The 27,420-nt window shown below is 33.8% G+C and overlaps 1 long non-coding RNA gene across 1 annotated transcript in view; it reads right to left on the bottom strand.

The window, feature by feature from the left end:
* Nucleotides 1-1,655: 1,655 nt before the first annotated feature.
* LOC135212272 (uncharacterized) overlaps nucleotides 1,656-27,420 on the bottom strand; it is a 43,727-nt gene continuing 17,962 nt past the window's right edge. Inside the window, exon 3 of the long non-coding RNA XR_010313835.1 lies at nucleotides 1,656-1,857. This is a non-coding gene — a long non-coding RNA (uncharacterized LOC135212272). The remainder of the gene's footprint in view (nucleotides 1,858-27,420) is intronic.

Here is a 27,420-nt window from a genome sequence, read left to right as displayed (position 1 = left end):
CTCATTAGCCTTTCTCTCTATTCTCTCTCTACGTTTACACACACAGCGTATCTTCTATAATATTTGCTTTAACTGAGGGATTAAATACAATGGTGGAAAATAATTGTAATTACAGTGAGAAATGCATAGGTAATTTTTCAACGAGAACGATCCTTGTTTCCTGGAATTGCCCAGAGGAAAATTTTACTGTACTTTTTCCATTTTCCAAAAATATCGTTCTTGTTTTGTTAATTTCTGTTATTGTCTCTTTTTATTGTATGTACGATTAGTAGCAAGACTTTCTCCCTCTTCGTTACAGTATGTGCGGTAACAAAAAGAATAGGGTGAGCCTCTTTTATTAAATGCTTACCACAATATATACCTCTATTCACTATAAAGAGGACAATTTGTGTGTGTGGTGTGTGTTTTTTTTTTAGAGTAAAGGTTAATTATACACAGAAATAACTCCTGGACGATTCACATGCTTATCATAACTATAGACTGCGATACACTGAGCTAATTTCATTAAGCTGCTTAAGTAACTGCAAGAAACTAATATAAAAAAACCTTGACCTTCTTAAATTATCACTCTAACGCATGAATCTTTTATACTATAAGTTTATTTCACAGCTATAGCCACAACTGAAACAAAAACACTTGCAGGATAACACAGCACTTGATAAACACAAGGGAAGAGAAGAAGCCAGATAGGAGAAAAAACATAAAGGCAAAAATATAAACCGCAACAGGAAGAGGAACCCGGTTGCAAAAATATAGGAAAAAGAATCTAGGTTCCTTGCTATTCTTATCAGACCCCGGTGTCTGGATTTATGTAATGCTCTTTCAGATAAACCAGTACTGCAGTTATCTCTGCAATTTCGTTTGTCACAGGCTTGCTTATATTTTTACAGGGGAGAATTTGCTTTTTTTTATATTAGGTTATTATTTCCTACTTGCTATGGAAATGAACTTTTTTTTATCATAGAAATGTTGTTGGAGTATATGACTATGAAAACATTTCACATGACAATTAAAACCACTTTAGTCCTGCATATTATTGACAAATACAAAAGAGGCTTTTAATTGCTTTTTAGTATAAACTATTTCCAAACGTCTCTGCCTATCTAACACTTTTTCATGACAGGCTTATATTGGCCACTCTCTTAAGACCTATAGTCTTCTGTGGAATCTAGGATCGAGCTAATAGTTAAAATCAAAAATCCTGAAGTAATTCAGGTGACACATACCATTTTATTCATATTCAAAAACTACGTTCAAAACACTAAAATGAAAGACTGCTCTGTAAATATAAGCTTCCACCTATCTAATTAAGAAAATAAACCTTACTATGTATTGTCATAAACACACCTTCAGATAACCTACTACCAAAGTTACAGTCATTAACCAACGCCTGTAAATCAACATACAAGACCTGTAGACATGGTTTTTTTGTATGTATTTGAAATTCCACCGAATACGTATGCTATGCACGTTTCATTATATAATCACCATTCAAAAGGTTAAGCAATTTATCAATATCCTAATAATGGATTAGTTTTGCTGACTGACATGTCTGCCGTAATTTACATTCTCATTAGCAATACTGTGATTCGTATAATTTACGTTGAGTATACTAAGCCTTATATCAGGAGAAATTCCTTGAAATAACATGTTTTGAAGAAGCCATATCGATAGCTTGAAACCCCAAAAGCAGGTAAAAGTATCAGATCAAATCTGGTAAATCCACGACTCAGGTAGCAGAATAGTCCTTGAAACTTGATTAGTGGAAGTCAATCTTCAATTAGAATTCTTTTTCTCGTTGCCAGAGGGAAACAATTTCTTGGTTCCACAACAATGAACATAAGTTCTTTTATGGTCCTGCAATAAACGCAACTATAAGCAAAACAAGATAATGGTTATGTCATCTATGAAAACAACTGAATAACAGTCACAGTTAATTATTAGAGGATATAATATCTCAACATTTATAAAGGCATTTTTTTCACTGGTATTCCCATAACATGAGCAAATCACATTGAAAAAATGACATATCTAAATATGACGATTTTTGAATGGACACGAATAAACACAATTACTTTGGGAATTGTCTGATACCGTTCACCACATTCCTTCACCTTGCTACTCCTACGTTCGTTTCTCACATAGAGCAATTTAAGGGAGAGAGAGAGAGAGAGAGAGAGAGAGAGAGAGAGAGAGAGAGAGAGAGAGGAGACTTTACATACCAAATACAGAAATACTTTTACAGCTCCTTTTCATATTCATTGTTTTACGGTGTACCGTCAGCGGTAAGTGTTTGCTTAGTTTCCCCTCTCTTGTTTGCTCATGTATCATTACTTTGAAAAAGTGGAAGGAGAGAACGGATATTTTGTTGCCTTACTTTATGAAGATTTTGCATGAATTATATCCAAAAGGTTCTGTTAGAATCGATTTCGCAACATGAACAGAGGTTACACAGATACTGCTCATATAGGTACATAAAATTTTAGTGTATATTTCACTTTCCTCTGAAACTTGGTAGCTTTGGATGGCATGCAGATTTTATAACTATAGTTTACCATCTAATATCCAATAATTTTTTTCCAAAAAATCTATAAAGCAACTGATCTTATATAACCAGTTTTTTTTGTTTCTGCGGTTGGTCTAACATACAATGCCCAGTAGTGTTTTTGTTTTTTTTTTTTTTTTTTTTTTTTTTTTTTTAACAACTGCATACCCGTTTCTTTAAGGTGTTTCCCTTAATTTCTATCACAAGGAATTTATTACATAATATTTTTAGAACATATGAGCTCCACTTTCGATCTCTACATTAAATGAAGTATTTATTTTTCGATAAAACTTACCCAGGGGGATTAGGACAGGTCCTAACCATAAGAAAAGTGTCATCTTCGCCCCATTTTTATACACCAGATCGTCACATTTCAGCAATATATACTGGCATATACTCCATTCCGATCATACAAAATGTTCATGCTATTAACAAATTACCTTACGTATTAAAATAAGAAAAGCCAGTCTTAAATTGGTTTTGATATCCAACACGAGAAGGACAACATTGAGCTGGAAACGTGAAATCCCAAGAATTTCGACCGTCCGAGCGGAGTTCATTGAAATGCAACGCTCTTCACGGCTCCGGAAATAGAAAGAATTTGTGCCGTTCTTCTAATGAAAGAAATGGAAAGGGGCTGGTATCAAAAAGGGAGATTGAGACGGGGCCAAAGGAAAAGGGCTAAGGAACACTGCTGGATTTCGAGAGGAAAAACTGTGTGGTAATGTGGGTGAATCAGTGGGGAGAAGTTTGCAGAAACATGCATAGATTTTCACTCACAAAATAATCTTTTGTTTTAACTGAACGATGATTTTTCATTATTTCTTTCCTCAGTGACTGGTTCCCGTCAACAAAACAAACATTAAAGATAAAAGTTAATAACACAAAATTCTCACAAATGAGACAGAATATTAGGTCATACAAATGCACAGTTATTTGGGAATACACAAATCAATTGTATAACATTTTTCTTTATTTCTATTCCCACTTCGTATTTTCAAACGATATCAAAAAAAAAAATCATAAAGTAATCATAAGAAGAATTAAGCTTGTAATGAATGACCTTATCATTAATCTGTAAAATGTGATTAGCAGATTAGCTAGTCAAAATCAGATGAGGATTCTCTTTTGCCGTAGCTATTGTAATACAAGTCAAGAGCCAGAGACAACACAGACATCAAAAAATTACAATTGTAAAAGAGTTACTCTCGTTGGAATGGTTCACAGGCCATAAGTAAACAGCATGGTATTTGAACGGCTCATAGGGCTTAATTACATAGTCACTGTAAGAGTCGAGCTAATCATATGCAGAGAGATTTTCCATCTCTTTTTTTGTTAAATTTCGTTTACAACTGAATAACTAAAATAAAAATGCTCTGTTACTCTTTATCTGTGTACGAATATGTACGAGAAGTTTTTAAGGAAACCTTCAATTGAACGTTTAGTTAATCCGATTTTATTTTCAGGCTAAACATATCATCGAAATTATATTTGTAAATAAAAGCTAACAATTGTGTGTATATATATATAATATATATATATATATATATATATATATATATATATATATATATATATATATATATATATATATATATATATATATATATATATATATATATATATATATATATATATATATATATATATATATAGATAGAGAGAGAGAGAGAGAGAGAGATTCCTCTAGGAGTTTTAACAGAAAGATAAACAGACAGTATACGAGTTGGTTGGAGTTCACCAAAATAATCAGGAGGAATTATTCACGTTTGGCATCAAGTTCTGTTCTAAATAATGAATACATTACAATGCATGTGCAGTTATTAAACTATATCCGTTTGGCGAAGTTTATGTTCTAGCTAAGAAATGCATATGTATATTAGGTTGATTCGCTTAACGATAATTGAATTTAGTCCACCCAAAACGTACCTAAGCCCACATACCAGATCTCTGAGGACAGGATAGAGAGAGCAAAACCGATGTTCGGTGTTTACCTTTACTTTCCCTCCGGGAGTTCGAGGACGATTGTCAATAGCTTCACAGGGATTAGAGACTTGTCTAAAACACGAACGATCTGAATGAAGGTAAGAATTCCTTAAATAACCCGGGCCGTAAAAAACAGTTCCTCTGCCCCTTCAGTGAATTACCGGATCCATCATTAGCATTCAATATCATGAGCGTCTGTTGAATCTGCCTCAAAGGATGAAGATCAAACGCCAGTTTTCCCTTTCAGATTTTCACAGTGCAGTCGGAACTTTAGTGATTTCAAGGCACTGATTGGGATGTTTCACGACCTTCACGATGAATGAAAGCCTCAATTCTTCGCCGCTTCCAGTAAAGGAGAGAATTTATGCTTAGTTCAAATTTCTTTGTAAAAAATGTATGTTTCAAAAATCGAAAATGTTTGTCAAATAAGATTTGCTAACTAAAACTACTTACATCTATTAAAAAAAAAAAAAAAAAACAAAAAAAAAAAAAGCATTTCTAGTTACACAGTATCTTTAACATACAGCTAAAGTGGATAATTCATTACATAGAAATTCATGAGCTGTATTTACACACATCATCACTATTAGTATTACAGATATATGTGATGAAAGCTTGTGTTGGATACCAGACTAGCTATCAAAATTAATCTTAATTCAAAGGGCTGGGCTGAATATCGCGACATTGATGATATTAAGACTAATGATTTTGACGAGGCTCGGACGAGGGGTATGAGCAATATGCGAGTGTGTGTGTGTGTGTGTGAAAATGCAGGTTTTACTGAGCAGATGTGTATCACATTGAAGGTTGAAGAGAGAGTGAGATTAGCAAGAACATGAAGATGCTAATTTTTGCTATTTGATAAATAATTGACCATATTAAGAATGAAGCAAATTGTAGATTTTGGCTGATATACTTTAGTGAAAGAAAGACCCCTTTTGTTTGATAGTAATTTCAAAGCTTAGTAGTTTCTAAATTCTTTTACTCTTACTGATCACTATTATGTAAGATCTTTCGTTTGTCCTCCTCATTTGGCTATGATAAAAGATCAATAAGGCTACACAGAATTCAGCAATGTTTAGGTTACTGCTAACAATCCCTTTGGTCTTACATCCAGGGTTGTTGGTCTTCATATTGTGACCCCTGACCATGATACCTGATTTGTTCTCATTCAATCAGACCAGATTTCTGTTGACATGCCCTACTTTTTGTAAGATTATATATAAACTCCAAGAAGGATCTATAATGTAATGGTTAGTGAATTTCACATCTGCTTATATAAACTACAGTTTTAGAAGGACTTGGAGTCTATTGATTCTTAAAATGGAAGTTTTGTCAATATAACTGAGAGGCGAATTCTTTCAAAAGTGACGAATCAGTAGAAGAAGGCAGAGGCTGGTTTACTGAACACTGAAGACAAGCTTATATGAAGTTACAAGCTTATAATATTTGAAAAAAGGAACATATCTGATTTGACACAGAATGATAATTATCTAATATCTGTGGTTGAAAATACATTGTTTCAGCTGCAAATGAATATAACAATGTAGCTATAAAAGAGATCATTCTTCTTTGTATGATCATCATTTGATAACGGAAACTTGCTTTATTACATAAGAAATTAATATACTGTTACGTCTTCATCTCCTGCGCTCTCCATGCTACGTTTAGTCTTTGTCATTTTTGCTTCGCTTCGGGAAGTTTGTCATTATCTTTTTACTTCTGACTGCAAACTGCAACACGCTGTCCTTGCTGGAGTTGCGAGATCTCTCATTTTATGGCTGAGGAAGACTGCGCCAATCAGCTCATGGTCCCTCAAGCAATGTTCGTTTTATAAACACAAGGTTTAACTAATTCTCTTTTTATTATCATGGGTTATCATTACTAAATTGCACTTGCGTGACATTTTCCCTGTGCTTGCTCCAATAAAACTTATTACAGCTTTTATGAGCTCTGGTATGTTAACATACGCCATTTTAATTTACCGTACGGCAATAAAATCAAATGGAAGCTAGCTACGAAAATTTGCTTCAATATTCTCCACGCAAATCAACCAGCATATTTTCGTTATTACGTTTTACTTGAACGTTTAACATAGATAATATAATTGTCATGCATATTTTGGGTTATTTCAACATCTTCCAGATGAAATTCCGACAGCTGTTGTAAAAAATTAAGCGGCAAAAAGAAAGAGCATCAGGAAAAGAAGGAAATAAATAAAATTAAGAAGAACAAGTTGGAAACACATAGGAACTTGTTCAACAGAGGAAAAACGTCCAGTGATACAAACTGAGAAATTCTATCTGAATTGGATGCATTCTTGATTCGACGGAGTGTGTATCAAAGATATGTTGCAACTGGAAGATAGAGAAGACATAGTTGAATGATGCAAAAGCGGAATTTATCGTGAAATTATTGTGAAAATAAATGTTAAGGATATCAAGATAACAATTAACACGATGCGTTTGGGATTACAAGTGAGGTGATATTGCAGAATGGTGAAAATATGTTTGAGTTGATAGCAAAGGTTTCCTATGTCCACATAAGAGGAAAGTTATATAAGGACGACATAGTAGGAATATTTGTGCCATTGCAGGAAAGGAAATTTGACAGAGGCGACGCTTAAGAATTATGAAGGCAGACCATTACTCAGTATAGCAAGGAAAGGATATGGCAGGATTTTGACGGACGAAAATAAGAGATGAAGAAAATATTGCCAAGGGAAGAATAACTGAAATTCAGTAAACTTTCCTCAGCCTGAATTAAATACTAAAAAGGGAACTGTTATCAATCTGACATTTGTATTTCAATAAAACTCTCATGACGAGACACTGACTTTTGTTCCTCTACTTTAATATTTTAGGGAGCTGGTACTCTGACTTTTCAGTTACCAATAACATAAAGATACGAATCTTTACACTTTATTTTGGCAAAATTTTGATTATTCAGAGATACTGCTATGTGAGCCAAACCTTATAGAATGATATCTATAAGGTTAAGTAATATTGCAAGAAATTAAATAAAGGAAACACTATTTAAATCCCGTAAGTATTTGTCATCAGGATAGCCAACATAGTTGTGTTGGAAGTAATATAAGAAATTATAAGTAAAACTGGTCATTTGTCATAGTGGCTGTTACATTGAGAATAGTATTTGCCAGTTTGTGAACTGTTGATTATAATTTCATTGCCAGTGTTATTCGGTCTTTTAGATTTTCTGAATTTATGTCATCAGTTGAAATAATTAAAATGATGGCGGTCTTTAACCTTCTTTACCCTTTGGGCCAGGAATACCAACCTTTACAGATTTTGAAAAGAGGGAACTGACTAAAAATATAACTCATGGTGTCTGTATCTTATTTATCAACATAGGAAAATAATCATGTACATAGATCCAATCCTATTTCTCTGTTTTTTGGCCCCGCCCCGGAATGGAAGTGTATTTATCTGTAATAATTTAAGTAACCTGCTAAAAAAAACGTTGTGGGTTCCTACTGGAGGCGCCGCACCTGTAAACCCATTCTTTTATCATGTCAAAACTAACGTCACCAATTAATTTGTGGAGTGCTTCTTCGAAAAAACGCTTTAAAAACTTATTAATATTTGAATAAATAAAATATATGTAAAGCAGCTGTTGCCAGTACATAATCTGCAAATCATTATCTTGCTTATTATCGAAGACTCGATAGTTTCTTTTTTGTCGCGGAAGTGGTTCCCATTCTCCATTGCCAATAGATGGCTCTAGTAGTATCCTTTTTTGGAAAAATAAATAGTTCAAACTTGTTGAAGTAGGGTTAGCAACATAAGAAGAAGCTCTTACTGTTATCAATCTAGTATTTTTGGTTCATAAAGATCTAATGAAGCGACACTCTGACTTTTGTTCCTCTAATTTGAGATTTCCAGAAGTTGGTACTTTGACTTTTCAGTTATCACTAAAGATTAAACTTTACGATTCTTTCACATTTTATTTTTGCTAACTTTGCTTACTCAGAGATGCTGCTATGAGAGATAAAACCTTATAGGATGATATATTCAGTAAGAATAGTTTTGCATCAGCAAGAGTCCTTGGATTAGCTAATATAGTATAAATTTAAACAAAGGAAATGCCATATCCAAATCCTGTAGGTATTTGCCATCAGGATAGCCAACGTTAAAATGTTCTAAGTGATAAAAGAAATCTAAGTAAAATTATCATTTGTCATACTGCCTCTTACTTTGCGAATAATGTTTATCATTTTATGAACTGATTATTACGTTCCAATGTAGGAGGGATCGTTCTTTTAGTTTTTCTGCATTTATTTTGTCAGGAGAAAAATGGAAAAAGATGGCAGTATTTGACCTTCTTTAACCTTGGGAGCAGGTTTACGAACATGAGCTGATTTTGAAACAAGGGAAATGACTAAAAATATACCTCATGGTGTCTTTATCTTATCATCAAGAGAGGAAATAGCAATGCACATAAATCCAATCCTATATCTCTACTTTAGCCCAGAACGGAAGTGTATATATCTGTAATAATTTGTAACCGGATATAAACGTTGTTGGTCATACTGGAGGCGCCGCACCTGTAGACCAAATCGTTTATCATATCAAAACTAGCGTCGCCAATTAAGTTGTGAAGTGTTTATTTAAAAAACACTTTGATTAATTATTAATATCTAAATAATTAAAATGTATGTAAAACAGCTGTCGCCTGTACATGATCTGCAAATTTTATCATGCCTTTTATCGAAGACACAATAGTTTCTGTTTTGACGAAGCGTGATTCTCAAGTATAGGGTTTAGGTATCACGTGATCGCCTGATCCATTACCTAACTGCCAAGAGAACAATAGCATTGTTAAAAGCCGCAAGTGGCCTTTACACTATTTTCTGAAGGAGCGAATGAAGACGTTTTATGCATGTTTTTCCTTTTTATTCATAAGGTTTAAATAAGACTGATAAGATTTACAATTTTCTAATGAAGAATTCCATGAAACACAATGCTGCAGTAAATGCTATCTCTGATATGTTTAAAACAACAAGATTGATTAACAAGGGGTTTCTTTTCATATCAGTAGATAAATAAATAAATAAATGCATTCCAGAAAAAAAAGGGCCTCAGTGGCGTGGTTGGTATGGTGTTGGCATCCCACCTCGGTGGTCGCGGGTTTGATTCTCGGCCATTCCATTGAGGAGCGACAGATGTGTATTTCTGGCGATAGAAGTTCTCTCGACGTGGTTCGGAAGTCATGTAAAGCCGTTGGTCCCGTTGCTGAATAACCACTGGTTCCACACAACGTAAAAGCACCATACAAACAAACAAACAAACATTCCAGAAAAAGACAATGAAAACCAATTATAACAACTTTCCATAAGCTTCAGTTACGACCTTGTACATCTGTATGAATTCAACTAAGATTGACCTTGGTTTCGATCCTTGAATATACATGTTAGGGTGACCAGATTCTCGAGTATGACTTGGAACTCGAGTATGACTCCAGTTTTAAGTATGACATGAATTCCAAGTATGACTTGATGATCGAATATGACGTGGAAGTTTAGTATGCCATCAAATTAGGGTCATTTGAGCTACCTGTGTGACTTGGATCTTGAGTAATACTTCAGTTCAGATCATGACCTGAATTTCAAGTGTGACTTGAGGTTCGAGTATGACATGAAATGGTATGACATTAAATTAGAGTGATTCGATCTCCTGATGACTTAGACCTTGTTGTATGACCTTAGTTTAGAGCAAGACTGAGCTTCAAACATGACTTGAACTTCGAGTATGATGGACACTTTTAGTATGACTTCAAATTAGGGTGATTTGCACTTTTCGTATGACTTTAGTTTAGTTCATGAGCAGACTTTCGAGTATGACTTAAGGTTCAGGTATGACGTTGGCTTTTGGTAGGACTTAAAATTTGGGTGATTTGAACTTGAAGAATGACTTCAGCTGTTTCAGAGTCTTTTAATATCCATCGAGGCCAAGACCATACACAAGAGAGGGTATTTATGTAGCACGTGAAAGGACTTTTAAGGGCCTTTCTGATATGGCCAGCGTTAGTTGTAAGAGGAGAAAAATATTAGGGTTGGATACTTGATGCTGTATGTGAATGTATATATATATATATATATATATATATACTATATATATATATATATATATATATATATATATATAATATATATATATATAATATATATATATATATATATATATATATATATATATAAAGGTATAAGCCACGAAGGAAACTGAAATACTAGGGTAAGCTGCAAGATAAACGACCCTTTACTGCTAAGATCTTGGAGCTACTCCAGTGTTTCACTTTTCTTCCTGGATTATACCTCTATTACGCATTTATCACGTTCCAAACTTTCGTGATTCAGTTATGCGTGTGGTTATATATATATATATATATATATCTATATATATATATATATAATATATATATATATATATATATATATATATATATATATACATGTGTGTGTGTGCGTGTGTGTGTAATGAGAACCTTGCAAACTTCGGCACCTACACTGAGCACACCTTTGACCGACTCAAATGAGAAACGCAAGCAGCATAAAAAAACGGAAAATGTATTTTCCTTCAGTTTAAATTATTTCATCTCTTCCTCTTTGTCCACAAGATACGCTCGGTTTCTCCCTCCTCTCCACCCCCTTCTCTCTCTCTCTCTCTCTCTCTCTCTCTCTCTCTCTCTCTCTCTTCTCAAATCTAATACAGTCGGACGACGACGGCGGCAATCTACTGAAGATGTCACAGGAGCGATATCCTGAGCATCCTGAGGATTAGATGAGGATGTTTCCCTGGTGGTCTCCTGCTTTGCTCTCTCCTTATTAGGTGCAGGGGAAGAAGGACTGGAAATTGGGTCACAATTTGCTCCTCCCTCGGGGAGCAATCCTCCTGAAAATAAAGTTCCTCCGAGACGAAATGCACCGCTCCACAGGACTCGCGCGCTATTTTTAACAGGATCTGGGAGTTTTCTGTAATGTGTATGTAAATATATATATATATATATATATATATATATATATATATATATATCTATAATATATATACATATATATATACGTATATATATATATATATATATATATTATATATATATTATATATAATATATATATATATGTGATATCTATATATACACACATATAGATATATATATATATATATATATATATATATCCTATATATATATCTATCTATATACATATATATATATATATACATACATATATATATATATATATATATATATATATATATATTATATCTATATATATATATATATAGATATATATATATATATATATATATATATAATATATATCTATATATATATATATACTATATATATATATATATATATATAGTATATCTACCTGTGTCTAAGTTAGTGTAATAATGCACGCTGAGTGTTAAAAAAAATCATACTTCTAATGAGATGCGTAACGACGTGAATTTCATTTCCCGACAATAGTTTGGAGTTACTAAGATAGAATGATGTATGAATGCGAAGGGGAAGGGAGAGAATTGTCACGACCTTTTTAGTTGTTGAGTATTAATGGCATCGTTACAGTGATCATTTGAACAGCAAAACCTTGTGAATGCGTTTGAAATGATTTGAAACATTGATGCAGATGAAGTGTCATAACAATTGAAAAACGTCATGCAAAAAGAATGAATGAAAAATGTTTATTTATTAATTTTATCGAGATTGATTCGCGTGATGGTTGCGACCTTACGGGTGAAATTGTAATAATCAATACAAAAAAATATTCAGCATGTGCTTGCGACTTCAATATGCCCAGAAAATAAATCATATTGTAATTAGTTGAAAATGCGTGAAGGGAAACGCGATTTATAATAGCCATGAAATTGTGGAAATAATGCAGAATACTGAGTTTTTGTGGATCAAGTTAAACAAATGGTAGTTTGATATAAATGGCTTTATAAGAATTGTTTAATCTGGTCCATACCTCCCGTTTCCAACCCCGTTTCCCTGAAGGTAAAAACGTGGATTATATTCCTCTATATTATCGCACCATAACGATAAAAGTTGCTGGAAGAGATCAGAAATCAATTTCAGGTACGAAATCCCCCGATAACGCTTTTATCAAGTTGGCGAGAGCACTCGTGCATATTTTTGAAACCTAAACTTTTAAACTTCTTTTCGTTTCATTTCCATTTATAACTCCATTTCAGCTAACCTCTATTCATGACAAATACGTAATTTATAGTCTGTATTAAATATCAAGTTAGATATAAATTCAGATGGATCAACAACATACACCTCTATCAAGGTACTGGAAAGGTTTCCCCCCAAAAACAAATATCGTTCATTGCGAACAGGGACAGCAAATGCCTCGTACTACACAATATCGTTTATGCAACATTGTGAAGAATAACTTTATCCTGACGAGTATCGCAACACGAAAATTGTTTAGATGTGAAAATGTTTACAGTGGTTTAGAAATATACAAGGTTTTTTTTTATTTGTTGTGGGAGGGGGAGGAAAAACCCATCCAGAAAGGCAAGGAGATAGATTTTATAAAAAAGAAAAAAGAAAAAAAAAAAAAAAAAAAAAAAAAAAAAAAAAAAAAAAAAAAAAAAAAAAAAAAAAAAACTCCTATGAAATTTACTAAGTCAAACCAAGAATTCACGAACTTTCTATTTTTATATTTATATAATTTTTGTATGAAGGAATATCATGAAGTTCTATATGTATTTTTTCTCTAACCACATACATTATTTTTGGATTAGGCGTTTGATATCCTATCCCCCCCTGACCTTTTATTTTCTGCCAGCTGCTGCTTCAATAATATTCCAAGTGGGAGAGGTTACATACTAAAAATTTAATACCTCAAAGCAGAATTTGAAGTTGAGATACTCTGCCAGATAAAATATGAATTTATTTTTCCAATGTTTTTTTTTAAATCTGTTGCCTTGTTGCATTTTTATGAAGGCCTTTCCAGTTTCAGATGTTTTGGTTTATGCGCAAACACAGTTATATTCTGTGATTTTGTGCATTTAAATATGAGATGTTTGTATTATTTCAGGCTTAATTATGCAATATTGCTTCCAGCATTTATTGTATGGATAATGTTCATTTGTCCTTTCATAAGCTAGGTCACTTTATTTGATCTCGTTTGGTATGACAATCGAATTTTTTATGTGAGACTTACTGAAATATATTTTCCAGCGTCAGTGACCCGCCAATTTATGTACATAAACATTGCAGTTATATAAGTATCATTTATTATTATTATTTATATTATTATTATCTTATTATTCTATATTTTTTTTTTTTTTTTTTTTTTTTTTAATTTTTTTTTTTTTTTTTTTTTTTTTTTTTTTTTTTTTTTTTTTTTGCTCTATCACAGTCCTCCAATTCGACTGGGTGGTATTTATAGTGTGGGGTTCCGGGTTGCATCCTGCCTCCTTAGGAGTCCATCACTCTCTACTGTGTGCCGTTTCTAGGATCACACACTTCTGCATGAGTCCTGGAGCTACTTCAGCCTCTAGTTTTTCTAGATTCCTTTTCAGGGATCTTGGGATCGTGCCTAGTGCTCCTATGATTATGGGTACAATTTCCACTGGCATATCCCATATCCTTCTTATTTCTATTTTCAGATCTTGATACTTATCCAATTTTTCCCTCTCTTTCTCTTCAACTGGTGTCCCATGGTATTGCAACATCAATGAGTGATACTTTCTTCTTGACTTTGTCAATCAACGTCACGTCTGGTCTGTTTGCACGTATCACCCTATCCGTTCTGATACCATAGTCCCAGAGGATCTTTGACCTGATCGTTTTCTATCACTCCCTCAGGTTGGTGCTCGTACCACTTATTACGCAAGGTAGCTGATGTTTCTTGCACAGGCTCCAGTGGAGGGCTTTTGCCACTGAAAATCATGCCATCTTTTTGTACTGGTTCTGTGCAAGTGCCGGGCATTCACTTGCTATGTGGTTTATGGTTTCATTTTTCGTATTGCACTTCCTACATATGGGAGAGATGTTATTTCCGTCTATCGTATTTGAACATATGGTTCTTAGGCCTGATCTTGTGCCGCTGTTATCATTCCTTCAGTTTCCTTCTTTAGCTCTCCCCTCTGTAGCCATTGCCAATTGTCATCGCTGGCTAGTTCTTTAGTCTGTCTCATGTATTGTCCGTGCATTGGTTTATTGTGCCAGTCCTCTGTTCTTTCTGTCTTTCTCCTGTCTCTGTATATTTCTGGGTCTTCGTCTGCTTTTATTAGTCCTTCTTCCCATGCACTCTTTAGCCACTCGTCTTCACTGGTTTTCAGATATTGCCCAAGTGCTCTGTTTTCGATGTTGACGCAGTCTCTATACTTAGTAGTCCTCCTCCCTCCTTCCTTTCGTGTTATGTATAGTCTGTCCGTATTTGCTCTTGGGTGTAGTGCTTTGTGTATTGTCATATGTTTCCTGGTTTTCTGATCTATGCTGCGGAGTCTGCCTTCGTCCAGTCCACTATTCCTGCATGTATCTGATTACTGGCACTGCCCATGTGTTTATGGCTTTTGTCATATTTCCGCGTTGAGTTTGACTTGAGTATCGCCTTGAGTCTCTGCATATATTCTTTCCTGATCGTCCTTCATCTCTTGGTGTTTTTATACTCCTCCTTCCATTATTCCCAGGTATTTGTATCCTGTCTCATCTATGTGTTTGATGTTGCTCCCATCTGGTAGCTTTATCCCTTCAGTTTCTCGTTTACTTTGCCTTTTTTGTATGTTGACTAAGGCGCCATTTTTCTATTCCAAACTCCATCCTGATGTCCCCAGATACAATCCTTACAGTCGGATTAGGGTATCTATTTCCTTGATGCTCTTTACCATACAGCTTTGATGTCGTCCATGAAACATCAGATGGTTGATTCTGCCTGCTGCCTCTTTTCTTGAGTTGGTACCCGGCATCCATCTTCTGTAGTACTTTTGTCATGGGAATCATAGCTACTACGAAGAGTAGTGGGGGGACAGTGAGTCGCCCTGGAAGATCCCTCTCCTGATATTAACCTCTGCTAGTCTTATTCCAGAGCTTGTAAGTATTGTATTCCAGTTGCGCATTGTATTTGAGGAAGCTGATGGTATTTTTCCTCTGCCCCATATATTTTCAGGCATTCTATTAGCCATGTGTGTGGTATCATGTCGAAGGCTTTCTTATAGTCTATCCATGCCATGCTTAGGTTGGTTTTCCTTCTCCTACTGTTTTCATTACCATTTTGTCTATCAGGAGCTGGTCTTTTGTGCCCCTTTTGTTGGACGTTAATCAGGGATTTGGCTAAGGTATTTGGGTAGGTAAATGCAAAAGGGTTGCATTTACCTACCCAAATCCCTGATTAACGTCCAACAAAAGACATCTCCCAAAGACTCTGGGGTATATGAGATCCCATGCCAGGACTGTGACTAATCTTTACATCGGATTACAGGTAAATCACTTCCCCAGAGATTAATACAACACAAACGGTCAGTTAGGTATGGACAACAGAACTCGGCTATTTTCAACCATATAAATGAACATAACCATAGAATAAACTGGAAATATGTCACGTGTAATTTATAGCAGCAACTGCCGGTACAAGAGTCAAATGATGGAATCGGCCTTAATAAAAGAGCAGTAATGAACATCTTCAAAAGGGAATTGGATATCAGATATCGTCGACGCAGTGTTCATTCAACCAACGCTTAAGAAGATTAAAGGAAGATTATCAGCGGGGGTGACCTAAATTGGCTACTTGTGGACGAATCTCTTGGTATAAATACCACCTTTTCTGTAAACTTTCTCATCATATACCTGAAGAGAGAGACAGCAGTCTCTGAAATATAGTACTTTTTCTCTCTACATTTTGTTGTTTTTATGGGCTCCTTTTATTAGATGGAATTCTGTTGTTACAGAAACATTTTTACCAGCATATATATATATATATATATACATACGTATACATATATATATATATATATATATATATATATATATAGTATATAATAGTATATATATATAATACATATATATATATACATATATATATATATATATATATATATATATATATATATATATATATATATATATATATATATGTATATATATGATATATATATATATTATCTAATATATATATTATATACTAGATATATATATACTATATATATATATATATATATAAGATATATATATATATATAATATATATATATATATATATATAATATATATAGTATATATATATGTATATATATATATATATATATATACCTATATAATATACACATATACATTATATATATATATATATCTATATCTATATATATATATATATATATATATATATATATATATATATATCCCTTTACTTGACAATCACAGCTGACAAACGAAATCACTCCTTTACACAAACCCATGAATGATTTCGTGAAAGGTTCTGGAGGACAAGGAATAATTATGAAATAAATCCCTTTGGATAGCCCGTCCCTAATGAATCTCTTGGGAAGCCTCTTTATTATGACCCATCGACTCCGAAATACTCTTTAGGTTCTGTGTAAAGAGCCCGAGTGGGGAATAAAAGAGGTCTTCTAATTCCATTAAAGGAAACATACTCATCGGCCGGAGAGTTGAAGTCATGGAAATCCGACTAACTTCTTATTACGTTCATTAATCTCTGCGACGATTCAATAGATGGACCGATTGCTGTAGTAATTTATCGTTACTTATTTGCCGGTGAAGGAGAGCTTTTATGGATGAAGCCATTAATTGTATGAAATGAAATGATGAATCTGAAAAGAGAGAGTGGTGCAATTTGTCTGGTTGGATTTTAAGTCTCCTTGTCATGGTCTCTTCAGCTCTTCAGTTATCATATGATATATATAAGCATGACTGAGAGAGAGAGAGAGAGAGAGAGAGAGAGAGAGAGAGAGAGAGAGAGAGAGAGAGAGAGAGAAGCCTGCAGGATTATAATCAATTTAACAAATCTAATAATTATGCAAGGATAATGACCTAAAGTTAAAGGATATTCAATAAGCAGATATCCACTCTGACGATTCAGTACCTAGATTTTATACCACAACTGCATATTAAAGCTATCATCACGACATGACTTGCACTGTTTCGTCCAAAAAATATGAGAATATTTGAGATCTTTAAAGATGCAACCTTAAAAAAAAAGGAAAGCGTTAAAACTATTTGGTTAAATAATTATACCAACCATCATGATAACATCTGCTTAGTTTCGTCGCTATCGTAGAAAAATAAAATGAACGAGAAGATAATAAAATTCTGAAAAAAGACAATTTTGGCATATATATTAATTTGTACGCAAGAATAAAGGTCAACATTATAAATAGTTTGGAAAACTATTCCACCACATTTTATGATACCTGCCTACCAAGTTTCATCCAAATCAGAAAAAAAATTTAAAGAATGGCCTTTCAGTTGACCTGTGACCTAGGAAATAAGTCTGGATAACAATGTATTGTGGAAATACTCGCCAGTCCTGAGAATGCATAGTTAACAATTACCAAAAACGATAGATACGACGTTCGACGCTGTCAAATTCTGAAAACCAGCGGCTCTCAGAAATTGTATTTCTGAAACAAAACGCAAACATATTGTTTGTGAGTTGACCTTTACATCTAACCGAGACCATGAAAATAGGTAAAAGTCAAAGGGAAAACAACTACCATTACGCAAGACAAGTCATTACCAAATTACAAAAAAAGGCAAAACGAAGAAATAGAAAAAAGTAGAAGGATTCTTAGGAGAAGAAACTAACACCAAAACAATATCAGGTTGACTGTCTATTTGCAACAGAGCTTTATAAGAGACGTAGCATTTCGACCAAAGGATACATTTGTCAACCTGGACGATTTAACCTAGCGTGCTTTAATACCCATTCATTTGATTCATCAGGGAACGCGTCTCTCTGCTTTATTCAAAGTTTTTAGTAGGTGGATCCGAACGCGAGAGACCTTTTGATATTTCGTCCACTTGCGTCAGATTGTATAATATATATTTGCTAAGACAGAAGTGCACCAGCGAACTTAATATTTTTGACATTATCAAAAGGCACTGTTACACAAAGTCGCTAATGTTCTACGTTTATAATTAACGTTATTAATTTTCAAGAAATATATACAGGTCTCATCGAAATGACTATATTAGTAAAAAAAAAAAACGTTTATCCGTCTTAAGTTAACTAAATTGGTAGCAAATGATTTGGAACATGAAATGTTAATTATATTAAAAATCTAGTGAAATTATTTAATTCATGACTGGAATAAGTTAAAACGACTAAAATGGAACTAGAGAATACAACAGATTACATCTCTGACTACAGCAATATATATGACTTTATATTTCTTAATACACGAAGACAACGCAAATCTGAAGAGAGAGAGAGAGAGAGAGAGAGAGAGAGAGAGAGAGAGAGAGAGAGAGAGAGAGAGAGTTAACGCACCACAGCTGCTGAATATGATATCTGTCATTTCTAGATTCTTTGTATTAAGGATGCAACAGGAATCACTGTATTAAGGCTATTGCCTAAGCAGCTAACCATTCGTTATAATTAATTTATTTCCTGTTAGTACGCATACACGCGTAAATAAATATACAGACATTATATATATATATATATATATATATATATATATATATATATATGCGTGTTTATATATATATACATACATATATATATATATATATATATATATATATATATATATATATATATATATATATATATATATATATGTGTGTGTGTGTGTGTGTGTGTGTGTGTGTATTAACGTGTTTATATGAGAGCAATTGCAGTTGTACGATCACCGGTTCTGAGTTATCTTTGTGTGTAATAGCCGATGAAAAAACTATATGAAAGGTTCTTTGTCGTTTTATTTTTTCTATTTTTTTTTTTTTGGGGGGGGGGGGGGGGTCACAGCCACCTCAAATCTGTGGCCTTTTCAAGCGGCTACTAACTGGCAATCTGGACATAATACCATTGTTTTTCTCGTGGACGGAAAAGTACATCAGAGTGACCCTCTGACCTAAGTAAGAGATTGCTCCGTGGATTAAAGGATGAAGCGCTTGTTTGCTTTCGAAGCTTTGGGTGCAACTCGGGTATGTGTATATGGAAAGGGAGAATATAAAACTTATAAAAAGATAAATATAAAAATGTTTCCAAAGAGTTGTGAAATGTGAATGATATATGAGAATTTGTTTACATGACGGAAAAAAACTTATTAAAAAGAATATTATTCAGAAAGAGTTAATTTGAAATAAAAGGCATATTTACAATTGTATGTAAAATAGTATTATTCCACACACACACGTGCGCAATATATATATATATATATATGAATAACTTGATCACGAAGTATATAAAACGTGATGCTATGTATAAATAAAGGTTTTGCCACGGAGGAAAATGAAAGGCGAGAGAGCCAAAGAACTTTCGGTCTAACACGACCTTTACTTGGGCAAAACCTTTTATATATATATATATATATATATATATATATATATTATATATATATATATATATATATATATATATATATATGTATATAAACAGATTGGTAGAAACATATATGAAGGTATATAAAAGGTACAAGACATCTACTAGTTACTTATTCTCCCTCGTGATGGTCGAAATCTCTAAGGTTTAAGAGGACGAAATGTTACTTTGATTTCCCTGAGAGCTTCAGTGTCCCTTGAGGGACAAGGGGCGTTGTTTAGTCACCTTTTATTGGCGAGTTCTTTCCCCCGCAAGAGTCCAGTATGTGACGCAACTCCTCGTTGCAACATGACAGAAAATATAATTTAGCTTCGGAAAGAAAGAAGGAGAAAATAACTCCGAATGGGTCAACACCTTCACATCTAAAGACATTAGTTCTCTTCTCGTCTGAAAGTAGTGAAATTGATCTTGATAGAGAGAGAGAGGCAAACCGCAGAATTCTCATAGGCCTATGTAGTAAAGTATACTACATGTTTTTCTTCTTGATTTGGAATAACTAACATCTCAAAATTATAAGTTACAAACAAATAATAATGAATAAAGTCTGAGAAAGTTTGTTCTGGTATGCCTGATGGATTTCTTTGGCAATGAGTCAGAAAACCAAACTTACAGCTTGTCATTCTAAATCATTTCTATAAATGTGCAACTGAGCTGCAAATATTATTGACTATGGTATGCAAAGTCGTTAAAGACTGAGTTGTCGGATTTATGAAATGACTTTTATTCACTGATTCCAGCATCATTAAAAACTGAAACAGTCGGAGTTATGAAGTGATTTTTAATCATTTACCGGGACGAGAAAAACATCCGCATTTAGTCAGAGCTTTTAAGCCAAAGAAAAACGTGCTGCGTAATGAGCAGTGATTTTTACGTTGACTGTCCGGAATTATCGTATTCTTAAAACAGTCTCATTCTGGGTGAAGTAGGATCTCTCGCATTTGCATATCATTTCGCTGGTCAAGGTAGCGTTTGAAAATACATACAGAGTATTATGAACAACATAATAAAAGACAGAAAATGTTTGGATGCACCCAAGAGGTAAATGTATGCCTACCTCTTCAACTAGCACGTGGGAGAAGGAATTTTTTTCTTTCTTTTAACCATAACCAATAGTTTGAGTAAGAGATTCTGGACAGGAATTACTTCAGGGATTATTGATAACTTTCCCTTATATTGTCCTGGTAAAACTAAAGTTAAAGCACACAAGATGGGGTTGCAAGATCCAAAATAAACATAGAATGTCAGAAAAGAGCGAGATTGTGAAATGGATGATTGTGAAATGTACGCCAAAAATAAAGTTACTTTGGAATGTAGACTTCTTTTGAGTTACTGTAAAAGAAAACTATTGAGATGGTTTTGTCTGTCCGTCCGTACTTTTCCTGTCCACTCTCACATCTAGATAGAGGGCTGCAAAATGGAATGTTGATCATCCACCCTCTAGTCATCAAACATACCAAATTGCAGCCCTCTAGCCTCAGTAGTTTTTATGTTACTTACGGTTAAAATTAGCCATAATCCTGCGTCTGGCAACGGTTTAAGACCACCCCCGGGCCGTGGTTAAAGTTTTATGTGCCGCGGCTCATACAGCATCATACCGAGACCACCGAAAAGTACTAGATCTATTTTCGGTACCCTTGATTATACGCTGTACAGAAAACTCGTTTCTACGGCGCATTTTTTTTTTTACTTTCTTCGATTTAATCATCGATGATATGACCCAAAACACTTTTGACATCATTAAATGAATGGGATATTTTGATCACACAATCGAATCCCTGATTTCGCTGACTTCGGAAAGTTAGCAATAAAATGAAGAGTTGACCGAGTCGTAGGGTCCTGTTGTACCCCAGAGTGAGAAGAATATTTCGCAAAGCCTTGGGAATTGCTTTTCCGTGTTCTGGGGCAGAAAATGAACTGCTGATTGGGTTGGAATCAGGAGGCTTTCAAGCCCCACAGCCAACTCCTCTCAAGTGGAAATGGCTCATGCAATGATATAATAATGATGGTAATAATAATAATACGCAGGAATGTTAGTACTGATGAAAATAATAATAAGAGCGTATTTACACTTCGATGTTTAATAATATCGCAAAGAAAAAAATCGGCCCTATAAGACCATATACGTAAATTGTAATATGTAGATATATGATACAATTGCAATATATATAGTATTATAGGACCTTTTTTTCCGCTGTTATCAATCGTCGAAGTGAAACTGTTCCTCACTAAGTATATACTGCAAATACGCCCTTATTATTTTCACCAGTACTAACATTTATGTGTATTAGTATTGCTATCATTATTAATCATATCATTGTATTATCAACGTATTGATATATATTTGTTTAATACATTACCAAATCTTAAACAAGAGAATGCAGATACATATAGAGTACTTGTCATCATAACCACGAAGAAACTATATGTATGTATGTATGTGTATATATATATATATATATATATATATATATATTATATATATATATATATATATATATATATATATATAGCCACTATATTTTGGTAAAACAGTATGAAAAAGAAATGCAAGCTAACCATTCCACCGGGTAATAATGAATATTCACAATTTGGTCAAAAAGCAACATAATTCCAAAGTAAAAAAAATATTATAATAAAAAACGTATAAACTAGTACACAAATAGAATAGAATAATTTTTCAAAGGAAAAAATTTTCTATCAAATAACTAAGAAATAAATATACTTAACCGAAGAGATGTCCAGATTCTCTCTCACTATACAAAAAGGCAAAAATTCTCATCCCTCAGGAGTCTCTCAGTCAGCTGAGGTGAATGGGAAGAAGTTCTATCAGACTAAATAAGAAGCCCACAAATGACCTTTTAATGAAAATCTAAAATAAGAATAAAAACAGTACTTACTCAATATCTTCATATGCAAGATATTTCTTTAGATTACGGCTTCCTTAATGAATTCGATTTCTTATAAATTATAGAAGTCTGATACATAAACTAAGCGACAATAAAATATTACATTTATATACTTCTCCGGATTTACTGATTACAATGAACTTAACATCGTAATAATATTTGGAATACTTATCCAACGCTTCATCACTGTTATTACAGACAAATTTAATTCAAGATACGCTAGGCTGCTCCAATTTTCTTTTGAAGCATGTGAATGAAGTCTTACCAGTTTTTGCATATTCTTTCTCTGATCGATTAAATATATCATTTTTTCCTTCCTATCTATAAATCCACACACAAAAATCCGACTCTCTCTCTCTCTCTCTCTCTCTCTCTCTCTCTGTCTTAATGATTACAGCTATGCATAAGTACTCACAGTAAAATTTAAATTAAATTTCGCGGCAAGTGTGGAATTTCGAGCGATCTAGACCAAACAATGTCTTTCAGAATGCATTAGACGGAATTCAGAAAGATGTAGGGAGGAACTTGGTGGATTTCCATTTCGAGATGTTCATTAAGCCTGGAAGGAATTCTCATTTGATGGAGGAACATGCATCTCAATTTCAATCAACCCTAGCCTTCAAGGATATTTCTTAGAAATAAAATGGGTTGGCTATAGAATCTTGTGCATGGCAATAACTTTGCCGCCTAGAACACTTCAGTGGAGCTTTGTTAATATCTGAAGCAATAACGCAGTTTCTTAATTCATTCATGCAGACAATACCTTCATTAAGCCTGGAAGGAATTCTCATTTGATGGAGGAACATGCATCTCAATTTCAATCAACCCTAGCCTTCAAGGATATTTCTTAGAAATAAAATGGGCTTCTATAGAATCTTGTGCATGGCAAAAATAACTTTGCGCCTAGAACACTTTCAGTGGAGGCTTTGTTAATATCTGAAGCAAAATAACGCAGTTTCTTAATTCATTCATGCAGACAATACCTTGTTAATCTGTTTTCATCCTTTGATTCTTCGTTTTCTCTTTACGTTCCCTGATAGTCTGATTTTCCCTTGTTAGCGTGTGTTTTCTCAGGCCCCTGATTCATCCATTGTTTACATAATTTGTCAACAGGACAATCTCTTTTTATTTTGCAGCCCATTCTCTATTTACTATCGCCTTTCGAGAATTATGTTCCCAAAATAAAAAAAAATAAAATAAAAAATCACTTCCAGTCACCGTCATTCTAATTTTCACACACCACTTACCTGAGTCAAGTATCTCTCCTCTTTCGAGAGCATTTTTCCAAAGAGCTATTTCTCTTATTTCTCTTCAGCATTCCTTCTCGCGTATAACAAAAAGATTTTCCAAGCAGGGTTTTGGAACATTCGCAGCCCGGCCAAATCGCTTCACACACAATTCCAATCAGTTTTTCGTTTTTCACTGGGCAGGCATCACATGCTTATTCCATACCGCTTACGATTCAATAACCTATCCAGTAACTCCGAGAGCGCATTATACTTAGTTTTTATAGAAGAACGTTTCCAGAAGAGGCCATTGCACTTACGTTAATGGCATTATGACCACATTTCCCGAGGGAAATAAGGCCGCGGCATCGAGACTCCAGAAAGAGATCCAGCATTTATACTTTTTTCTATGTGTTCACAATGGGAGAATATTCAGATTATTTCTTAATATTTTCACGCACGTTTCCAGTGCCATTTAAAAGCTTATTAATATTGTGAATTTGATCATTTGCTTTTTGTAGAATTATAAATCAGTGGGATTTTATAACGATTTTTTTCAATACTGGATCACTTTAATTACTTCGCTGTCAAGAAGAGAATTTAACTTTCACTTGAGTGTAGAAATTGTAATTAAGTTGTTAATTATTGAAATTTAATAATGATTTTAATGTAACTAACAGGAAATTAACGCTCGTCATTTACTTTCTTATCAGAGTAATATTCCCAAGGAGATATATATATATATTATATATATATATATATATATATATATATATATATATATATATATATATATATATAGTATATATATATATATATATAGTGTGTGTGTGTGGTGTGTGTGTAAAGACATCCCCTCTTTCCACTCTGCTGGAAGGCCCGAAGGTGTTAGCCTTCATTTTCCAGGAAGTCTGTTTGTGGTGAGGCTGTTAGCTTAATGTCTTCCCGTAGCCTGCTTACACCCCGTCAAAATAACCTTAACCAACAGGACTTAATGCAAAGGGTCTACAAAGGCAGTGTGAGATTTTTTTTCTTTATTGTGTGCTACGAGTACGTAAATTCTGTATCAGTAAAAGAACCTGATATTTTGGAATTCTTAACAGTTTCTATGAAGGAAGGCCTACGCTCAGTCGAATAGGAATACGTAATTATGGCGTTCATTGAAAACTCATTACTGAAGTTAATAGGGATACGTATTTATGGCGTTCATTGACAACTCAATACTGAAGTTTATAGGACTATGTACTTAAGGCATCTATGACAACTCATTACAGAAGTTACTTTCTTTTTCTTTTTCCTTTTTTTTAGGTTTATTAGATATGTGTACAGCTGTCAATAAAACAAGTAAATATTGATTTTTAGTGACTTCAAGATACACGAATTACAAAGGCAATTTATATCTATCTACTAATCTATCTATCTATCTATCTATCTATCTATCTATCTATCTATCTATCTATCTATCTATCTATCTATCTATCTATCTATCTATATATATATATTATATATATATATATATATATATATAATATATATATATATATATATATAAATTCATATTACCGAGAAAACTTTTTTTTTCATATTAGATGGATTTCATCGCAACATTTTGATACTTCAATTGGCGAAACAATATTGCAGTTCCTTTCTTAAACAAATACCTCATTTCCTGGTAGATTCTGAGCTCCATATCACTACATGGAACTTGATCTACAGAACACGCCATCGCATTAACATAATCTTCAACACCTATTAACATGAGAATTAAATAAAGTAATCCACATTCGTGACGTTTTTATTTCCACGCACGAAAAAAGTTCGCAGTTCACTATCACAGCAACTCGCCCTTACATCGCGAGCGAGCGAGCGAGATGGGGGTGAGGAGAAGTGGCGGTAGCTGGAAATTAATTGGGGACTGTCAGATGGCAAGTTGGTAGCGAGTTATTGAATAGGGGATGCCGGGTCTCCCCAAGACTCAGACATTCATCAGTGTTGTTGTCTTTGGGGGTCGACATTATTTTCTTCGTTGCTTGCTTCAGTGACCTAGACCATTTTTCGCCATTTCCTGATGAAGCTGTATATTAAGACGTTTGGTGCATTTCTGTATTTTGACTATGCACATTAACCATGATGATTTGTATCACGTTGATTCTCAGCAGAAAGGAATCTTTATAATACCCATGTTATATTAATAATGTGCTTGATACTTTAATGTACGTTTAAATTATACCTATAAACCTTGATTTGTATCATGTTTAAAATTAGGTAAACGAATTATTTTATCATACTAACAATAAGCCACTGGAGAAACTAAGTATTTTGAAGTGTTACTTACGACCATTATCCTTCCCCAATCAAAACACCCTAACGAGAGGTACAGACGAAGCTAATAAAGAGATAATTAGAAGTGATGTCGAAGCCAAAGGAAAGACACATCCGGAATAGCAACCTGTCTTGAAACCTACAACATGCCAACAACAACAACAACAACAACAACAAAAGTGTTTTTGGAACAGATGCCCGTTATTGAACAGGGTATATTCTCCCCCTTCGGTCGAAAGAAAAAAAAAAAGAAGGAAAAAATCTGTCACGTCAGAGTGGTCTCAATCGAACCTTCGAATCTGCATTCTTTGTTCGTCCAGATTAACCCTCTCCCCTGGGTTTCTCTAATGGTACTTCCTGCTACTTTTTTTTCAGGGAATCAATCTATGGAAACAGGGGACCAGTTCGCTCTCCTGTTATTTAGTCCAATAGCACAAAGCCAAAAAAAAAAAATGAAAAAAATACTACTCCCCTTTCCCTGTTACGGTGTTGTAATTAGAAAACCATAGATTGATCGACCTAATGGCTGCTTTTTTCTTCTAGTCGCCAGGTAATTAGATCTTTTTTTTTTCTTTTTCCTTTTCCCTAATGTTTTTTTCATGGGGGGGGTGGGCGGCGGGTGGGAGATACCCTTTCTTATCCCCTTATGTATTTCCTTGTCAGCTATTTCCTTCTGTCTTTTAAACTAGGCTCAAAAAAGTCGCTGTTATCAATCAGTTTGGTTAATCATAAAAAAATTCCATATCTGAAAAAAAAAAAAATTCAATATATATGGTAGATAAACAAGGGAAGAAAACTATCAAATCGGGGGTTATTCTTTGGAATAAAAAACTTTACAGAATCTAGTAAATGGAGGTTTTATCTAAGATTTCTCTTCATGTACATTTGAACTTCAGTATCAGAAT

Source organism: Macrobrachium nipponense, chromosome 40 (genome assembly GCF_015104395.2).
Source record: "Macrobrachium nipponense isolate FS-2020 chromosome 40, ASM1510439v2, whole genome shotgun sequence".
In the NCBI taxonomy this organism is placed as follows: domain Eukaryota; kingdom Metazoa; phylum Arthropoda; class Malacostraca; order Decapoda; family Palaemonidae; genus Macrobrachium; species Macrobrachium nipponense.
This window is presented reverse-complemented; position numbering and strand designations above follow the sequence as displayed.